At 37.1% G+C, this 21,742-nt stretch overlaps 1 protein-coding gene across 6 annotated transcripts in view; it reads right to left on the bottom strand.

The window, feature by feature from the left end:
* FRYL (FRY like transcription coactivator) overlaps positions 1-21,742 on the bottom strand; it is a 307,431-nt gene that overhangs the window by 192,314 nt on the left and 93,375 nt on the right. For all 6 annotated transcript variants that reach the window (XR_007151586.1, XM_047856238.1, XM_047856241.1 and 3 more), the window contains one exon: positions 14,846-14,977. The gene's annotated coding sequence lies outside the window, so the exon portion shown is untranslated. The remainder of the gene's footprint in view (positions 1-14,845; positions 14,978-21,742) is intronic.

The following is a 21,742-nucleotide window of genomic DNA, read 5'->3' as shown; positions in this document are numbered from 1 at the left end:
ATAAAATTCTGTAAGCTATGAATAGCGTGAACACAAAATGACCAAAGCAGGACTTTTTTGATCACAAAAATAGGCACTATTGATGACATGCCAGAACAGAGACACAAACCACAACTGACCGGGGTCTATGGAGACCTATGGTCACCTTATCCAAAAAGTAAAGGCTCACCATTTCCTGCCAATGCTCGCCTTTCTGGATTTTTCCTGCATTGCCAGTGACATGTAACTTACCATCAACTAAAAGTTTTTATCATTAAAGCCACCTTTGATATCATTCTTAGTTTTACAACAAAGGGGTGAGTCAGCAAGGCTAGAGGAGTAGAGGAGTCGAAACCAGGAAAGGAAAGGAGATGTCAATACATTGCACAGGGAACCAAACGTACAGACAAAAACCACACTTAGCAAACGGAATATCAGTAGGGGTAGGAAGCAAAGATGAAGAGATTGTCCAGCAGAATTAAATGGGCAAGCCCAAAATACAGAAAAAAAAGTACAGGTAAGCTTAACGTATACTGTATTAAGAAGAATCTGGAAAACTCTACTTTCATAATCTTAATATTCTTCAAAGACCCACTCTAAACCTAGTAAATCAAAACCTACATTTTTATAAGATCCATAGGTCATTCTCAAGCACATCAAAGTTTAAGAAGAGCTACTTTAAAATACACTGATATAAAAATATCATTCTCTTATTTATGCCATTTTTAGTATACACTTATACTCATTTAAAAATAGAGATTAGGAAAATTCAGAAGCCTAAGAAATAAATTTTCTGTATTCCCTACAAAGAACTTTCCAGAGATTTTTTGTTTCGCTTTTTAAATGTTTTTTATGAATTTATTTTTGAAAAAGAGAGAATACAAGTGGGGAAGGGGCAGAGACAGAGAGAGAGAGACACAGAATGTGAAGCAGGCTCCAGGCTCTGAGCTGTCAGCACACAGCCTGACATGGGGCTCAAACTCACAAACCGCGGGATCATGACCTGGGCCAAGGTCACTTAACCAACTGAGCCACCCAGGCACCCCAGAGGGTTTTTTTTTTTTTAATAATTTCTTCATCAACTAGACTAGAAATATATACCAGCTTATACTTCTTCAGAATAGTATGAGAGAGCATCACACAGCTTACCTATTCTTAAATCATTCTTTAGGGAAAAAAAGCTATCAAAAACCTAAGAAAAAGAAGAATTTAGAATTTAGGTAAGGTGACTATAATTTACATCTGTGATAATGAGGTTATTTTGGATACTTTAACAATTTAAATGAAGGGATCAAATGATGGAAGGTTCACTTTGCCGATACAGATTTTAGAAAAATATAAAGCTAAACAACAGACTAATCCTCATCTTAATGGCCATCTTTCTACAAAGAATCACCTGAGATTAGGTAATTACCTTTACAGCTAACTTATTCTTTTAAAATAACAAAAAGACTAGGTTTAATACATTTGATGATTAAAATAAGACAAAGTGTGTTTTCTGTCCACATATGTGGCAGGAGTGAGTGAGAGATGGGAGGAAGGTATGCATACTTATGGCCTAACGGACAGGGGATTCCAATGTGGAAAGGTCTCAAACAAAATGATTGTTAAAAGCAACCATTTCAGGGCTCCACATCAGGACATAAAGGGCATACAGGAAATGTAGTAAGCCAACAACTGTTACCTTTAAAGAATAAACTATCTGGCCTTCCACAAAGAGTCACTGAATCACAGATTTTTTTTGTTGTTGTTTAACTGGAGAGACTTTGAAGATCACATAACATAATCTGTTACATCTTAGATGAGAGACACAACGGAAGCCCAGGGAGGACAAATGATACATGTGGATCCCAAATCAAATTAACAAATATTTACTTAACACCTACTACGGATAAAACACTATTCCGGGGCGCCTGGGTGGCGCAGTCGGTTAAGCGTCCGACTCCGGCTCAGGTCATGATCTCACGGTTCGTGGGTTCAAACCCCCGCATCAGGCTCTGTGCTGACAGCTCTAAGCCTGGAGCCTGTTTCGGATTCTGTGTCTCCCTCTCTCTCTCTGCCCCTCCCCCACTCGCACTCTGTCTCCCTCTGTCTCAAACATAAATAAACATTAAAAAAAGTTTTTTTAATAAAAAATTTTAAAAAAGGCTACAGAAAATACAAGTAAGTAAGTGTAGCATTAGATCCCTTCAAATGGATCCCCTTCCAGTCTCTGCTTCCCAGGTTAAGTTACCTGCACAGAACCCTCTGATGTTACCAATATTCTTTCCTATATTCTAGTTAGGGGTTTGAACACTTGGGTCCACAGGCTAAATTGGGTTCATCGCCTGTTTTTGTAAACAGAGTTTCACTGAAACACAGCACATTCACTTGCAGATCATCTAGGCCCCTTTTGCCCCACAAAGTCATCGCGAAGTATTTGTGACATAGACGTGTGGCCTGCAAAGCCTACAACAGTTACTATCTGGACCTTTCCGGAAGAGGTTTGCCAACCCATGTTCTAGATCATTACTTGTACGACTTGGGGATTTTGTTTGGGTTTTTTTTGTTTGAAGCTACTGGAAGGTTAGTTTTGCCTCAGGAACCACTGCCCACCGAGCAACGTGCTAGATGGTTTCAAAGGAAAAGCCAGGTGCTAAATATGGCAACTGACAGCAGCTCTCAGGAACAAGTAAAAACTTGCTCTGGTCCATAGAAGACAAGAATCAAAGGAGAGAGGACTCTAAAATCCAACAAACACTTACTAGCTGCCTACTAAGTACTTGGCATTGGGCTAGGCTCTGGAGCTACTCACATAAGATCAAGTCTATTCACAAAGAATTCACCGTCTGGTAAAAGAAACAACACGTTTGTATTAAATGGAATAGCAGAAGCTAGTGGACAATGAGTTAGAGTCCTGACACAAAGAATAATTAACTGAGCTGGGGGCAAGGGAAATGATTCAACCCCAATGTTGGTCATGCAGAGACCTTCAGCTCCAGTTCCAGGACAGGGCCAGGGAGAAAGGCTTAGATCCACAGGTGCCTCAACCCAAGACGACCGCCTGTATATGGGTGGAGTTAACCCTTGGCCTGTATGCTGCTTCCCGAACTCCCTTTATAGCACGCTTTATTTTTTGTTGAACTTTTCTAGTATATTCCTTTAGTTACATTTTAAACTTACACTCAGCTTCAGTCATCTTTACCTCTTTTACTGAGCTCTTTTAAACTTCATCTTTATTTTCTTCAGTGCCTTCTGACAGACATTATTTATCACCTTTTTTGCCTTTTTATGCCTTTATGATTTCAGTATGTTTTGATTAACATTTATTTAGTTGTATATTTTTCTTATCTCCTTTGTTTCAACTATCTTATCCCAGACATAATACCTTCCGTTGACAGGAGGAATTGTAGTATTTTAAAAACGAGTATCACCACACCAGTACTCTGGAATGAATAGCAGTTCTGTGATTAGAAAACGGCAGAGAACATGGGGACAGAGAGAAAGCTATTCCCGACCCCTTAAAAAGGGAGACAGGTGCATCTTTATTTCAATTAAGTTTCTTGCAAGTGCTTTCTAAAGGCCAAAGTAGTAAAACCCTGACCCTAACTGAAGCCATGCTTAACAGTGCCAATAAAAGAGAGAGAGAGAGAGAGAGAGAGAGAGAGAGAGAGAGAGAGGAGAGAGAGAGAGAGGGGCAAACCACAAGAGACTCGTAATCACAGAGAATAAACTGAAGGTTGATGGAGGGAGGGAGGTGATAGATGGGCATTAAGGAGTGCACTTGTGATAAGCACCGGGTGTTGTCTGTAAGTGATGAATCACTAAATTCTACTCCTGAAACCAATATTACACTGTATGTTAACTAACTAGAACTTAAAGAAAAAATATATGTGTATATATACACACACACCCATGTAACAAGGAGACAGTCTAAAGTGACCCTTCTTATGAAGTGTTAGGCTAACTTCAAAAACAACCAAGAGAAATTACAAGGTCATGTTGCCGCACTAACTTCTAAAAACCTTTGTATGTGAATCACACACTCACTTAGCCGTGGTGATCTGGACGAGCACACGCTGTGGACAAAGAAGGAAGCACAGGAAAAAGTGTTGCAGCACAAGCTCCTGTGAACTGTCACGTAGCTAGCTATAAATCACAAGCTCAAGTTTCTGGAATTATGCACAAGAAAAGACCTAGATCCAAATTCCTAGAGTATTTTCTATGATGCAGTGATCCAAGGACAAGTTCCAGTTAAATGCGATTCATCTACCTCCAAGTCAAAAATCCAAACGTTTTTATAAATAATAAAAGCCACCGTGCATTATTAAACTATGTGTCAATTCTGCCGCCATCTTTTACAATCTTGAAAGCAACGCTACAAAAGGAGCTATCACTCAAATGGATAAGTGAGGTTAACTGGCCTAGAGAGAGAAAGCAGACCAGTCAAGGACATGCAGCCAGCGACCACGGGAGCTCAGCTCAGTCTGGGTCAAAGCCCTACTCCAACTCCTTCCAGAGTACTTCACTGCCCCTCTCCTATCATGCCTGTAGTAGTAGGTCTTCCCGATAGCTCTCCTCTATTATGAGAATGCTCACAGATCCAGACAAGGTGTAAATGTCGGTAAGGCTTCTACATCCTTCAATGATTACGGCTTGAAAAGTACTCCAAAGGCTTTCCTAAATAAGGGACCCTGCTTGATTTCATGACACTATGAGAGCCCAATGCTTCCAAATCCCACTTGTATAAGCAAGAAAAGTTCCTGAATTCCTTCACACATTTCCACAAATTATCATTTGGGTCAGACCAGAAATTCCAGAGCAGACTGATTATTATTTCAAGCTCAGGTTCTTCGAGGACATTGCCTTGCCCAACATCCTTTTTATCACATTTGAATTCCATACGTTTCTCCAATCTCCTTAGGTCTCACTACAAGCATGAGAAGTACCAGAAGAAAACTTCATCTCAATTTTCTCCCAGGACTTTCTCTAAACTCCCTATTAATAGTCCAGTCTCACATGAAGATATATAAATCACTCTTTACCCATCCCGTTCCCTTCTAAAAAGAAACTGGCCTGCCATGGTATTCCTCTGCCCAATACAGGGAGTATCAAACAAAAATGAGCTATTCTGGAGATACAAAATCTAATGACTGAGAGCTATGGATCTGCAAAAACAAAACTGAAAACGGATCACTTATTAAATAGGAAATCCAGTTAGTAACAGTATCCCCTTTTCTTTACTAGTCAAATATAGACGGCAGCCTTTAAAACTCAACCACGAGGCATTTGGAATTTTACAGCAAGTGCTACATTTTACTTTGTCCCTGCTAGGGAACTATGCCGAATACCTCAAGAGAGGCATACTAGTATACTATTTAAATGTTTATTATCCCATGGAGTCATTAACACTTTGTAATGAAATGGAATGGTATCCCAATGTGTGTCTCTTAATTGTTTTTGTAAAAGTCACGTGAAACGGCTATTCACTTAATCAGCTTATGTAACCAGAGTGGTATAAAAATAATTATCAACTAGTCATTAGAGTGAAACACAGGGTCTCAAAGAGTAAGGCTTTCTATTGGAATTAAAGTTTTTTTCCTATTGAAATACAGCTCTTAATTAAAATGAAACCACCAAAAAGGATATGTTCTTTAATAGCACAATTAAATTTGATAGATGCACCACTCTTTTAAAAAATAGATTTCATACATAACAATTCCACATCAAACACTGCAATGAGATGGAGGGCAGGGAACAAATGCCTGACTCTACACCAACGACCACCATTTAGTAGCTAGAAAACCTAAAATAATTTGCTTAAGCCACTCTGAAGTTTTAAAACTCTTTATAACAACCTTTCTCGGGGCGCCTGGGTGGCTCAGTCAGTTAAGCGTCTGACTGCAGCTCAAGTCATGATCTCACAACTTGTGAGTTTGAGCCCCGCATTGGGCTCTGTGCTGAGAGCTCGGAGCCAGGAGCCTGCTTCAGATTCTGTGTCTCACTTTCTCTCTCTCTCTGCCCCTCCCCTGCTCACACTGTCTGTCTGTCTGTCTCTCTCTCTCTCTCTCTCAAAAATAAATAAATAAATAAACATTTAAAAAAATTTAAAAAACAACCTTTCTTGGGGCGCCTGGGTGGCTCAGTCGGTTAAGCGGCCGACTTCGGCTCAGGTCATGATTTCGCGGTCCGTGAGTTCGAGCCCCGCGTCGGGCTCTGTGCTGACAGCTTAGAGCCTGGAGCCTGTGTCAGATTCTGTGTCTCCCTCTTTCTGACCCTCCCCCGTTCATGTTCTGTCTCTCTCTGTCTCAAAAAATAAATAAACGTTAAAAAAATTTTTTTTTAAAAACAACCTTTCTCACAAGGTTTTCAGAAAGACTTGGAGAATACTTGCTCATTCAACCAGTATTTATTGAGAAACTATTACGTTCCAAGCCCTGGAACACATCAGTAGGCAGAGGAAACTCTATGCTCAACTTACATTCTACTTGAGGGAGAAAGAGAACAGGTATGTACTAAACAGGTAGACAAAACAGACCACTTAAGTTATGGGTAAAACAAAACAAGGAAACAATGCCCAGAATACAGAAGGTGCTCAAAAGCTTCTTCCATCCGTAATGTTGATATATACTCAGTCCTGTTCAACGTGTCATTACCTCTGTTCTTTGTGAATTATAAAAATCAATCTTATACTATATTTACACTCACTTATTCTTGACTCAAAACAGAATGAACAACAACAAAATTAAGGTTGATTCCATCAGAATAAAAATAACCCAATCTTGGAGATGCAAGGACTTTGCAGCTGTCACAACAGAAGCCTGTGGAAACACACTGCCTGATTCTTAGGATCTGACTCATGACCAAGCCTAATAGTCATTGTTCTTTAGTGGTCAGACAACATTGTAGTATATTCTCGATCAGTGAAGGGCATTTTCTCCCCACCAACTTTTATGCCTGAAGACAGATATTATGTATGCCAATTCTACTAATATCTCATCAGTGAAATCAGTCTTTGATCACATTAGAACTCTACACCAAAAATATATGGATATTTAAGCACAGTTATGAATAAGATTACATCCCATGAACACCTTGGGTCCTTTTTTTTTTGTAATAAAGAATTTGGGGCAGAAAATAAGCAATTTACTTCTTTAACAAAATTGCAATATTACACAACTATATACAGTAGAGTTCCTCTACTATAAAGTGTAACTATTAACTAATCATATAATCAAAAATCGCCATTAAAGTTGGAATCAGGGGAAACAAAGATCAATAGGTCCACTGAAGGTTTTATTTTAACTTAAAATATAAAGTCCATGGTTTATTCCTAGCATTTTGACATAGTGCCAAGTCCTTAAGGTGAATTTGCTGATCACAGCGCTGTCTGCCTTGCCCAAAATCCAACCCATGGACATCGTCTATGATTTCCCATTTCAATTTCCTCAAAGTAGAGAGGGAAGTTGAAGGTATCTGATGGAAAGATCCTTCCAGTCTTACACCCTTCTCTGACTTGCATGTAGCTCAAGAGCACTTTTAATTTTTTAGTTTTTTAGGAATTCATTTTATGGAGTCTGACCACAGCAAACTTGTTTACACCAAAACAACCCCTTCTTTTCAGTCTCATACTTCACTGAATTAGGTAATACCTAACTAAATTGCACGATCACCATTACAAGCGTAATTGGCATAAACAGGTTTGGCTTAAAACACAGCCAACTCTTGGTAAGCCCACACAACCCAACCTGTTGGGTGCAAAAACGGTGGGAAAGGCTTTGGACAGTGTGCAGTGTCAGCCACAGGCATCTGTAAATAGGTTTTACAGAGAAAACAGAGGATTTCTGGCAAATCCAGTCAGCTGTTTGAGAATGTCTACAAAATTCTTAAAATATCATGTTGACTTAATATCCAGAGACAGTTACAAAGTGAAAAAAATTACCAAAAGCAAAGAGAAATGTTCAAAATATCAACCCTGAAAACACCTTTAAATTCTATGCATATTTTTGTGAAGGAAACCCCAAATATCTATGAACACTTCTAGGGTCGAAAAGTACCAGGAAAATTTCTGTATATTGCAGACTGGCTTATTCTCAATTGATTCTCTCACAAAAGCATAGTTATCAGTCCATATTACAATCTTGTCTAACATCCCTTAAAATGACATTTTCCATTTTGAGTTAACAAGTAAATAACTCGGCACCTGATGCAAGTACAAAGAGAGATTCCACACCAGTTTCTCTCCAAAGAATAGTTCCTTCTCTGTATTAGTGATATGAAATCTCTCGATAGCCTTGATCTCTCCTTTTATTACATGAACAAAACTGTAACACCCCTTAGAACTGCACCCAGTCATATCTGCGTGACTTCTGGCTAAACTACTGCATTATCTCTATCCCAGAACCACCAGAAAACAGGAAGTAACATTCACTCAAGCTGAGTTGCAAGCAACCTATTTGCAGACGGCTGGGAATCATGTGTGTCTTATTCTTATCTACAATATAAATTTAGTATCACATCTTGAGATTCAAGAAAAGGAATTTGATCAGTAACTTGAAATTGAAGAACCAGACATTTTAAAACCAAATCTCTCTACAGAAATTGCCAAAGAAGTCCTGTAAGTTAATTTTAAGTCACTCTATAAAGCTGAATTTTTTTCTAATTTTTTTAAACTTATTTATTTATTTATTTATTTGTTTGTTTGTTTGTTTATTTAAGAGACAGAGAGGGACAGAGTACAAGCAGGGGAGGGGCAGAGAAAGGGAGACACAGGATCCAAAGCAGGCTCCAGGCTCTGAGTTTTCAGCACAGAGCCTGATGCGGGGCTCGAACTCACAAATTGCAAGATCACGACCTGAGCTGAAGTCAGACGCTTAACCGACTGAGCCACCCAGGCGCCCCAAACTGAATTCTGTTCTTGAAGAGAAAAACTGGGCAATAGTTATTCCACAAAGAACCTGTAGCCTCTGAAATTTCAAACAGATTCTTCAGCACTCCATGATTCTGCTTTGCTTTTGACCACGATTGGCAAAAGGATAAATACTAGGGAAAATTCTTAACCATTGAGTGCTTATTTGCAAATTAATATAAATTGCAAATCTTATTATTACACTTTGTAACGTGTGTGCTGCATTCAAAAATGTGTAAAATAGTCTTAAAAAAAAAAAAAAGGAACCATATTAAACAAATGGAGATAGTAGAGAACATTTAAGCACCAAGTCCAACCATGCAGTCCTTGGTACGGTAAGGAAACTAAGATGATTCAAGAGTGAACACTAAAGTAAATTTTTAATAGCTGAAATCACTGCACATATAAATATATTCATAGGTTTCACATATGCATACACTGTTGAACACAAAACTAAGGGCTGAATGACTTACAGATTTTAATTTAAATGTTTATGTATTTATTGAGAGAGAGAGCGAGAGAAAGAGTGTGCACCAGTGGGGTTGGGGAGTAGAGAGAGAGAGAGAATGAGAGAGAGAGAGACAGAGAGAGAGAGAGAGAGAGAGAGAGAGAGAGAGAGAGAGAAAGAGAGGAAGAGAATCCCAAGTAGGCTCCACACTGTCAACGTAGAGCCCGTCCCGGGGCTTGGTCTCACGAACCAGGAGATCCTGACCTAAGCCAAAATCAAGAGTCAAATGCTGAACCAACTGAGCCACACAAGTTCCCCTACAGATTTTAATTTAAATTAAGACACACTAATCCATCAGTGGCCTCACCTTTACTTCATCCACCCAAATATGTGAAGAGCATAAAAATGACTTCTAACCATTACATTGTAAATGCCAACATAAATTTCTTCTGAAAACTTAAATTTCCTTCTCCTTTCTTTTACACAATTGATATTTTTAAAACAAAATATACGGTTTCTCATAAATATGACCCTATTTTTTAAACTGACAAGAAATAGGGAGAATACAAAAAAACAGGGACAAGCCCTGGGGAGCTTAAATTGAGAAATTTGTGAATGGTAACTTAGCATTGTGTATTCAAATTTAAAATGTACAAAGAAATTTATACTGAGAAGTAATCATACAGAGGTAAAAAGTGATATAAATGAATATTTGTTACATAATTATTTTTAATAACTAAAAATTAAAATCATTCTAAATGTTCATCAGTTTAAGACACTGATTGAATAAACTATTATATACAACAACGGAGAGCACTTTAAGTGAGACAGAGAGATGTTTATGATGTATTAAAAGAAAAGGCAAGAGGAGTTTGGATAGTAAATCTCATTTTTAAATTCTAGAAATAAAAATGTGCATGTGCATATGAAAATATGCATAGAAAACAGCTATAAAAAACTTAAGAGAGCTTACAGAAACTCTTCTTTCTACTAAATATTACATTAATTTATATGAGCAGTTATTTATTCCCTAAGATTAGAAAAGTTCATAATCATGGGAATGCAAGCTGGTGCAGCCACTCTGGAAAACAATGTGCAGGTTCCTAAAACTAAAACTAGAACTACCCTATGACCCAGCAATTGCACTACTAGGCATTTATCCACGGGATACAGGTGTGCTGTTTCAGAGGGACACATGCACCCCCATGTTTATAGCAGCACTATCAACAATAGCCAACAATAGCTAAAGTATGGAAAGAGCCCAAATGCCCATTGATGGATGAATGGATAAAGAAGATGTGGTGTGTGTATATATATATATATATATATATATATATATATATACACACACATATACACAATGGAGTATTACTCGGCAATCAAAAAGAATGAAATCTTGCCATTTGCAACTACGTGAATGGAACTGGAGGGTATTATGCTAAGTGAAATTAGTCAAAGAAAGACAAATATCATATGACCACTCATATGAGGACTTTAAGAGACAAAACAGATGAACATAAGTGAAGGGAAACAAAAATAATATAAAAACGGGGAGGGAGACAAAACAGAAGAGACTCATACATATGGAGAACAAACTGAGGGTTACTGGAGGGGTTGTGGGAGGGGGGATGGGCTAAATGGGTAAAGGGAATTAAGGAATCTACTCCTGAAGTCATTGTTGCACTATATGCTAACTAATTGGGATGTAAATTTTAAAAAATTAAAAATAAAATTTAAAAAAGGTCATAATCATACAAAACATTTTAACATTTTAAAGTGTTTTAATCAAAAATGTAAAAACTTAGAGCATTTTTCCATATTCTTCCTAAAGGATTTTCCTGTCTTAATATTTGCCAGCTGCTATACACACAGCTGATCTTTCTCTTAATTTATAAGAAATATTATTCTCTCAGACTTTAAAAGACACCAAATTCAATATTGCTGGATTAAAGAAAACAAAGATACTATGACACAAAATAATCATTATATTCAAAGATGTGACTTTTTTGATATTTTACTCCAAATAGTCACTATCTTTAGAAGAGTGGGATATATATATATATATATATATATATATATTTTTTTTTTTTTTTTAAGAATGGGATATATTTTTTAAACAAAATAAGTGGCTTCTATAGTGATAGATAAAACCTGTATCTTAATTTTCATTTACATATCCCATAGGTTGTACCAGTAACATTGTTTCAATAAATATAATACTTTGTTCATCAAAATATTTTCCAAAGATCACCAGACTTTTTACTGTATTAATGGCTTCATCTTGATCCATACCATCAATATTTCTCCATCTAAACTCAAAGCAAAAACTTGGATACTATAAAAAAAATTAGATCAAATAGACATTTACTATATTAAACATTTTTAATAAACTTGATTTTCAAAACAAAAACGTATGCTCGTTAGAACGGTACTTACAAAAATAATTTTCCTTTCCTAAAGTATTTTAAAGAATTGAAAATAGTACATTTTTACTTTACCTAGTTGGTGATGCTGGTGTTTGTCATAATTAGTGTGACAGAAATGGATTCCATCTTTCTCATCTACAATCTTCTCTGATGAAAGTAAACTAAGACGTTTCATCTTAAGTAATCTTGGGGAGCTTTCCCGAAAACTATCTCTAGTGTCCAAAACCACATCTCCCGAAAGAATGGGAGGAACGACTCTCTTTAAAAAATCCATTTTAAGGTTCTTCTGCATTACTAGATCCAAAAGCACACAGAAAGATGGTTGCACCAGCTTCCCGGTGAGAAGGGAAGGTACATTCTTTGTGTCAAAGAGCAAAAAACTGTCATTGTGTACTTAGGTGGTGCTAAATGCCAGCAAGTCAACTGCCAGCTGTTTTGAAGCTGATTTGGACACCATTTGCTGTTCGTACTGATAACAGGCCAAACAGCTAGAGACCATGAAACTGCACTTCATATACACATCTAGTGTCCGTGTACAATGGGTGTTAACGGCAATACTGAGACCATAAAATATTTAGCGTCCTCATCTAGACTTTAAAACCTATGCTGTGATAATGTTCAGGCAAATTTACTTTCGTTTGAGGCGTGTCTTTCTTTTAAAGAAACTTCCAACAAAAGAGCAAAACAGTAACTTGAATTTCAAAAGATAATTCTTATCATTCTGAAAATTCCCTGATCACCTCAGAAACATCAAGTGTTATGGGACATTGAAAGGAGTATTTTAAAACTTGACACTGTATTGTGAACATTCTAGTGTACTTTTAAACACAAAATCTTCTCCTTACAGTCAATCGTAATGATCAATAGTAGCAATGAAAACAGTGGCATGAATTACCAAGAAAAGATGGATAACTTAAAAATACATGGATCTGAGAATATAAAGTTGAAGAATTTAAAGTATACTTATTTAGTTCTATAATTCCGGAAATCAACCTTACATAATTTAATTCCAAATAACTGAGCATTCTACTAAATATTTTAAAATAGCAAAAGGCAGATGATCCTATTGTCTTCACATCACCCAGAAGCACAACAAAATATGCAAGTGAAAGGTGCCTATGTAAGAATTTGGGAACTGAAATCAGTATCTTCTTTTCTCCTTTCCTTTGCCTGCCCTCTGGTGGGGTACTAAGTAAGCAAGAAGGACATAAAAATACAGAAGGATCAGATAAGGCATAAACTCCCTAAATAATCAAATTTAAAACTTTGAAGGATATACATGTTAATCATGAAAAATAAATAAATGTAATTCACCCAGTGAAACACAAGTACAATCTCCTTCTTCTAATAGTCAACCTGAAGAAAGTAACTTACATATTTTAAAAGATGAAGCATAAAAGAGTCTAAATAGGCATCAGAAAAATTGTAATGTATGGGAACACCCAGCTTGCTCAGTCAGAAGAGCATGTGACTCTCGATCTTGGGGTTGTTATGTTCAAGCCCCATGTTGGGTGTAGAGATTACTTAAAAATTTAAAAAGTCTTATAAAAAAAACTGTAATGTAAAAACAAGCAAATTTCTGGTCCTGAATTGCTGAGTGTAATCCTTATTAAACACTTATTCTACAACACATTAATTATGGTGTAGAATCAATTATTTTTTATTTCATTCATTTAAAAGGTAATAATTGAAGGTCTCTACATGCAAGGCAGTAAATAATACATTAGTAAAGTTCAGGGAAATTTTAGAGGATTTATTAACACATATCCTGTCTCAGGGAATCCTACAGTAAAAATGAGGGAAAAACAAGGAAATCAAATGAAAGACTAAAGCAGGACCATACTTACTAGAAGACAAGTTGACTTTTAAAAAAAGACTTCTAAGATGCTCTCTTAACCCTTGAGCATAAAAGGATAAAAATTCATATCCGCACAGCCTATTCCCCACACACAGAAAAAAAAACAACAGGTTAGAACCATAATCCATATGCCTCAGTAGCGAGAAGCTGTCACTGTGTCTTCCAGGATCTTCTCCCCGCCTTCCCCCTAGGATCTCATATTCTTTACAACTCCTGTTTAGTGGTTCTCCTTGGGCCCCGATGCAGGTCCTCCTTATCTTATGGAGCCCAGAAACAGTGGTTTATAGCAGGCTGATTATAGAGGGCAAGTTACCTCCATGTTTGCTCATGATATAGAGGACAACCACCTGTGTCTCCAATAACCCCATTGCTCTAAGCTGCACTTTCATCTGGGGAAAGGACAGGCAAGGCTTGGGTGTTACAGAAAAAACAACAACAACAACAACAACAACAACAACAACAAAAACCCACAAGATATTACTCAGATTTCTTTCATTCCACAAATATTTGCTGAGTAGCTTTACAATGGCCTGTGCAAGGGCATTGAAAATAGGTCTCTGTCCCCAAAGAGCTTACTATTTACTTATGGAGGGAAAGAAACCCTCACAACTGCAGAACTTCCTGTAGGGTGGCCAAAGCTTTGTTAAGTCTGAATTGCAATTCAATTTCCTCTGCCTAATCTGCTTCCTAACCTCCTCTCTTTACAGGTGTTGATCCCCAATGAACATCCTGGAAGCCAAACTCCTTTTCAGCATCAGCTTCGGGAAGATCCATCCTGAGACATATAGCAAGGAGAAAACAAGGCATTCCAGAGGCAAGACTGTACCCATTACTAGCTGAATCTGTGAGCAGGAAATGCCATAAAGCCTTGTTGCATGTTGATATTTCTAAGATCTTTGGTTGGTTATCACAACTTCCAACTCCTGCCACAGTAGTCGGGATTAAAAAATTATAGAAGCTCCTGGGTAGCTCAGCCAGTTAAGTGTCTGACTGGCTCAGATCATGATCTCATGGTGGTGAGTTCGAGCCTTGCATCAGGCTCTATACCGTCAGCACAGAGCCCACTTGGGATCCTCTGTCTCCCTCTCCCTCTGTCCCTCCCCAGCTCACACACACGCTCTCTCTCTCAAAAGTAAACAAACATTAAAAGAATTCTAATAGAAGCTAGTGGCTCAAATATAGCATTTAAAAATCTTTTTAGCCTTCATAGTCACTATTTAGCCTTTAGAATATTGGTATAATCTTACCGGAGAACTTAAGACAGTAATTTCTTGGTGGTAACTTGAATCATCTAATCCTGACTGTGGGACTCTTGAGTAGTTTTGAGAGTTAAGCATTTAGGTGCTAATCATCCAAGATTCAAATAAATGGCTTCAGCTCTAAAGAAAAACAAAATACAAGATTTATACATAAGACATGCTTATAAGTACATTTGTTGCTCATATCCATCTTAATTTCTGAATACATTATATAGCAGTGTCACCTAGTGCTCCCAGTATCCTTTCAACAATGTCGCATTAGATGTGTTCTAAATCTTTATCACAAAAAAATTCAAACTAATGCAAAATTATTCAGAATAGTATAATGACTCCACCATTATAAACTCCCAGCAAATCATGTTTCATTGATATATCCCACCTGCCCCTCAACCCCTCTACCACCACTCGGGATTATCCTCAAACAAATTCCTGACATTATACCACTTCATCTGTAGATATTCTGTATGTATCTCTAAGGTAAAGATTTGCCTTTTCCAAAAAACTGCTAGAACTGATTCATGATTTCAGCAAAGTCACACGATATAAAATCAATTCACAGACATTGGTTGCATCTCTATATGCCAATAATGAAGCAGCAGAAAGGGAAATCAAAGAATTAATTCCACTTACAATTGCACCAAAAGTCATAAAATACCTAGCAATAAAACTAACCAAAGAGGTGAAAAATCTATACACTGAAAACTACAGAAAGCTTATGAAAAAAATTGAAGACACAAAAAAATGGAAAACTATTCCATGTTCATGGATTGGAAGAAAAAATATTGTTAAAATGTTGATACTACCCAAAGCAATCTACATACTCAATGCAATCCCTATCAAAATAACACCAGCATTCTTCACAGAGCTAGAACAAACAATCCTAAAATTTGCATGGAACCCCAAAAGACCCCAAATAGCCAAAGCAATCCTGAAAAAGAAAACCAAAGCTGAAGGCATCACAATTCCAGACTTCAAGATGTACTACCAAAGCTGTAATTGGGGTGCCTGGGTGGCTCAGTAGGTTGAGCGTCCGACTTCAGCTCAGGTCATGATCTCACAGTTCAAGAGTTCGAGCCCCACGTCGGGCTCTGTGCTGACAGCTCGGAGCCTGGAGCCCGCTTCAGATTCGGTGGCTCCCTCTCTCTCTGACCCTCCCCCGTTCATGCTCTGTCTCTCTCTGTCTCAAAAATAAATAAACTAAAAAAAAACAACAACAAAGCTGTAATCATCAAGACAGTATGGTACTGGCACAAAAACAGGCACTCAGACCAATGGAACATAATAGAAAACCCAGAAATGGACCCACAAATGTATGGCCAACTAATCTTTGACAAAGCAGGAAAGAATATCCAATGGAATAAAGACAGTCTCTTCAGCAAATGGTGCTGGTAAAACTGGACATCGACACGCAGAAAAATGAACCTGGACCACTTTCTTACACCACACACAAAAATGAACTCAAGATGGATGAAAGTCCTAAACATAAGACAGGAAGCTATCAAAATCCTGGAGGAGAAAGCAGGCAAACACCTCTTTGACCTTACCTGCAGCAACTTCTTACTCAACATGTCTCCAGAGGCAAGGGAAACAAAAGTAAAAATGAACTATTGGGACCTCATCAAGATAAAAAGCTTCTGGGGGCACCTGGATGGCTCAGTCAGTTAAGTGTTCGACTTCAGCTCAGGTCATGATCTCGAGGTTCGTGAGCTCAAGCCCTGCATCAGGCTCTGTGCTGACAGCTCAGAGCCTGAAGCCTGCTTCAGATTCTATGTCTCCCTCTCTACTCCAACCTTGCTCACACTCTGCTGCTGTCTCTCCCTCTCTCTCAAAAATAAATAAACATTAAAAAAAAATTTGTTTTAAGATAAAAAGCTTCTGCACGGTGAAGGAAACAATCAGCAAAACTAAAGGCAACCGATGGAATGGGAGAAGATATTTACAAATGACATAGCAGATAAAGGGCTAGTATCCAAAATCTATAAACAACTTATCAAACTCAACACCCAAAAAACAAATAATCCCGTGAAGAAATGGGCAAAAGACATGAATAGACACTTCTCCAAAGAAGACATCCAGATGGCTAACAGACACATGAAAAAATGCTCAACTCCACTCATCATCAGGGAAATGCAAATCAAAACCACAATGAGATACCACCTGACACCTGTCAGTATGGCTAACATTAACAACTCAGGCAACAACAGATACTGGTGAGGATGCAGAGAGAGAGAGGGCCCTTTTTGCACTGTTGGTAAAAGTGCAAACTGGTACAGCCGCTCTGGAAACCAGTATGGAGTTTCCTCAAAAAATTAAAAATAGAACTACCCTACGATCCAGCAATTGCACTATTAGGTATTTACCCAAGGATACAGGTGTGCTGTTTCGAAGGGGCACATGCACCCAAATATTTATAGCAGCACTATCGACAATAGCCAAAGTACGGAAAGAGCCCAAATGTCCATCGATGGATGGATGGATAAAGACGACGTGGCATATACATACAATGGAGTATTACTCGGCAATCAAAAAGAATGAAATCTTGCCATTTGCAACCACATGGATGAAACCAGAGTGTATTATGCTAAGCAAAATTAGTCAGAGAAAGGCAGGTATCACAGGATTTCACTCATATGTAGAATCTAAGACACAAAATAAATGAACAGAAGGGAAGGGAAGCAAAAATAATATAAAAACAGAGATGGGGAAAAAAACATAAGTGACTCTTAAATATACAGAACTGAGGGTTGCTGGAGGGGTTATGGGTGAGGGGATGGGCCAAATCGGCAAAGGGCATTACGGAAGACACTTGGGATGGGCACTGGGTATGTAGGGGATGAATCACTGGATTCTACTCCCAAAATCATTATTACATTATCTGCTAACTAACTTGGAAGTAAATTTTTAAAATTTAAAAATTGTAAAAATAAATAAAAATAAAAAAGACAAAGATTTGCTTTTGAAGCATAAGCCAATATCATTATAATATCTACAGTAAATTAATAATAATTTCTTCATAACATCAAATGCCAAATCAATGCTCAAATTTCCTCAACTGTCTCATAAGTGTTTTCTTTTTTTTAAAGTCTGTTCTAATCCAGATCTAAACAAAATCCATACAGGCAACTGTTACTGGGTCAATTAAATCCCTTTTAATCTACAGTTTCCCACTCCCTTTGTTCTCTTTGCAGTGACACGTAATGCTTTTACTAATGTCAATGACTGAACTAACATGTCAATACCTTCATTAAGCAATGATACATTTAATATATTTTTATTTTATTTGCTAAAATAAATAGTTGGCAAAATAGTTCATATATCTACAAGGCCTAATATTTATCTCATCTACAGAGAAGGCTTGAGATACATATTCTTCAAAGTCCAATTGTATTAATTGAGGGAGACATGGATTATGAATTATTATACCACACCTCTAATAATGTGATGGTTACTATGCAGGGAGTGGTCATTTTACTATACATAAGAACTCATGTAATGGTACACATTCAGTAGCGGCATTTTTCAGTAAATAGGCTACATTTTTAACTCTGGCATTGAAAACTCAAACTCACCTTCATTTTAAATTATAACTGGTTTCTTACTATTCTCTATTTAGTGAATTTAATCCTCAACCCAAGAGAAGAGACTAACTACTCTCTAAAATATTATTTTTGTACTTAACCTTTATTTAAAATTCCTTTAGCCAAGTTAGAAATATGATATTCCATTTGTTCACAGGCATAATCAACTAAATCATGACTAAAACCAAATCTGTGAAGCCAAAAAAACTGGTAAATACGAATAACACACTAATTCATCTGCACCTATTCATAACCAATATCATTCAGACATACTAGAAATATTTTTAAAGATTTTTTTAATGTTTGTTTTTGAGCACGAGAGAGAGCGAGCGGGTTTGGTTTTGAGAACGAGAGATAGAGGGTGAGAGACAGAATCCCAAGCATGCTCTGTGCCATCAGCTCAGAGACCAATGGTGGGGCTCGAACCCACAGAACCGTGAGATCATGACCTGAGCTGAGATCAAGAGTTGGACACCCAACCGACTGAGCCACCCAGGCACCCCTGAACTGAAGTCGAATTTTTGACTGCCCCACCAAATATTTCCTAACCTGTTAACAAAATGGTATCTACAACTCTGCCAAAATTCTTGATACTAAAGTATCATCATCTTAGGTTCATGGAATCATTTCTCCCTCAAAGCAAATAAAGCTTTTATTTGCAACAGATCTTTTCTGTCCATAGTGGGAAGTACAGTCATGCAATAGTCCATGTTTAATGAAATTTAAACTTTCACTTCATCTTCTAGGACAAATCACTAAACCAGTTACCACTGGAGTACAAATCAGTTTCAGGAATACTACAACTACTTCAAAGAGGTCTGATTTGTACCAGCATGCCCAGGTCTTTCGTTTTGCTTCACTTTTGAATGAGCCTCTTGTTCAGACATAGCAAGAGCTTAAGCCAAGCTTTTTATAAAAATATGTTTTCTCTTGTAACCACGCCGTCAGGGCACTGTGTCATTTTAAGACTTCCCGATGTCCATCTAGTATTTCCAATACCTCCTTAATAGATACATAACCTTCCTATTTCCAACTTTCACTTTGGTTACCCTAGGAAATAGTTGGTTTATACCTCCTTAACCTTCTTTATGGGTTATAATCATTTTTAGCAGGGGTGGTTTTTATTGTTTTTGTTTTGGTTTGGGGTTTCTTTGTGCATGTCAATTGTTTTTTCCATCTTGTCTCCATATATATTACTTAACATGGGACTTGTTTTAATTTTCATTTCACTTGATTAATGTAAGGAGTATTTCATCTACAAAAAGAGTAATTTCTATTACTACTTTGATATCACTACTTTTCACATGGTTCAGGTCAAACAGGTTAGGTAACTGTGGTCATGGTATACACGTAATCAATGCTATAGTTTCTTATTCTCAAAGAAAAAAGTCATATAAACAAGAGTGACTTGGGGAGGTCAGTTGGTATTTAACAACACTGAAGAGACTATAAATAGCCAAATAGCACAAGCTTTGAAGGGGCAAGGCTTTAAACCTGCAGCAAGAAAAATTATCTAGAAGCTTCCATGTGCAATAAATAAAGAGAACAATGGCCCAGCTCTGGTGCTTGGGAGGATCTCAGGTCAAATGAGGTCCTCCAAGGACAGCCTTATTTCCCTTCAGTTCAAAAGTAAAAGAGAAAGTTGAATCGGGGTTCAGATGGCACATTAACCTCACTTCCTTTCTGAGCAGAATTACTAGAATTATAAAGAACAGAAATCTACAAGTTGAATGTATCTTAATTATATCTTAATTCAAGACCCTTGAAGTATAGGTCTTTCTTTGATAGAGAAAATAATAATCTCAAGCAAACAGAGCAAAAAAACTAAGAGTAAATGAATCTCAGTGATGTTCATGATGATATTCTCAGTATTTGTCTGTATACCTCCTAATCTGAAAAGGGGAGTAAGGCAGTTATGGTGGCTAGCACAAAGTAGATTTCAACTCCACACGCAGAATAATTATTACATAATTGGTGAAAAGGCTGCTTCATAAAGAAATGAAGTCCCGGCTCACTGTTTTTAAGGCAAAGGTTGTTAGAAAATGCTATAAAAAGGGTTATCCCACTGGGTAAAAAGATCAGCCTAAGTTATTTCCAAGATGCCAACTCAACACTCTAAATTTGACTTCAGGATGTATTTTACACAGCTGACTCTTGAACAATATAGGGGTTAAGGGTGCTGATCCCTGCGCAGTCAAAAACCGTATAATTGGATTCCCCCCAAATTTAAATACTAATAGCCTGCTGTTAACTGGAAGCCTAACTGATAACACACAGTTGATTAACACATTATTTTGTATGTTGCACGTATTATATACTGTATTCTTACAATAAGGGGAAAAATGTTAAGAAAGTCATAAGAGAAAATACATTAACTGTACTAGACTGCCTTTATCCACAAAAATCCACGTACAAGTAGACCAGCACAGTTGAAACCTGTGCTGTTCAAGGCCCAACTGGACTTGAATACTAGAATGTGTAGTGACTAGAAACTCATCAGATTCCAACTAAAGAAAGGAACCAGACTGCAAGATATGTAATCTATGAGGGCACATTCCTGCCCTTCTATTAAGATTATTCCGGGAATCTCACAAGGTCTCTTTAAATGATGCAAAAGACCAAAATGATCCAAATGTTCTGACAGCCTTTTAGAATAAGGATGCGATCATTTTCAAATAAATTTAGAATAATCACAGCTCCTATTCACAGTAGCAAAAATAATTATGGAAAATATAAAAATCCAGTAATTTTTTAAATCTGGCAGAGATCTTATCAAGTACGAAAAATCTACTCACATATAATCGAATACAGGCAGCAGTTACTCAGATTATCTTTCATGTCTGACTGGTAAAAATCACTAATATAAAGAACTTACAATCATCCCTTTAACAGAGAAAACTGATGGTTCATAAAATCTACAGTTCCCGTCACAGTTCAATTTTTAGAAATTCACTTTTTCTCTTATCTTAGAAATGTTCTCATTTTTACAATTTTTAAAACAGGCTTGCATTTTACCCTTCTGTCATTCTTTTTAACCTTCTCTCAAATTTCAGTTTTAAAGAGTACAGAAACTTATTACGCTGACTAATGTAATCACAGATTATACTGTATCACCTGCTAAAAAAAATGCTGTATAATGATAGTGAGGTAAAATAAAGCTTCACTGCATACATTTCTTGCTGATGAAGCAACGTTCTCTGCAGGTAAATTTGTCAACATCTTGTTGATTTTACATTTTTAGCCAGTATCATACTAGTTGATCTAATGAAAACAATTCGCAAAATCTTCCATTCAAAAATTTAAGGGG

This window comes from Prionailurus viverrinus, chromosome B1 (genome assembly GCF_022837055.1).
Source record: "Prionailurus viverrinus isolate Anna chromosome B1, UM_Priviv_1.0, whole genome shotgun sequence".
In the NCBI taxonomy this organism is placed as follows: Eukaryota; Metazoa; Chordata; class Mammalia; order Carnivora; family Felidae; genus Prionailurus; species Prionailurus viverrinus.
This window is presented reverse-complemented; position numbering and strand designations above follow the sequence as displayed.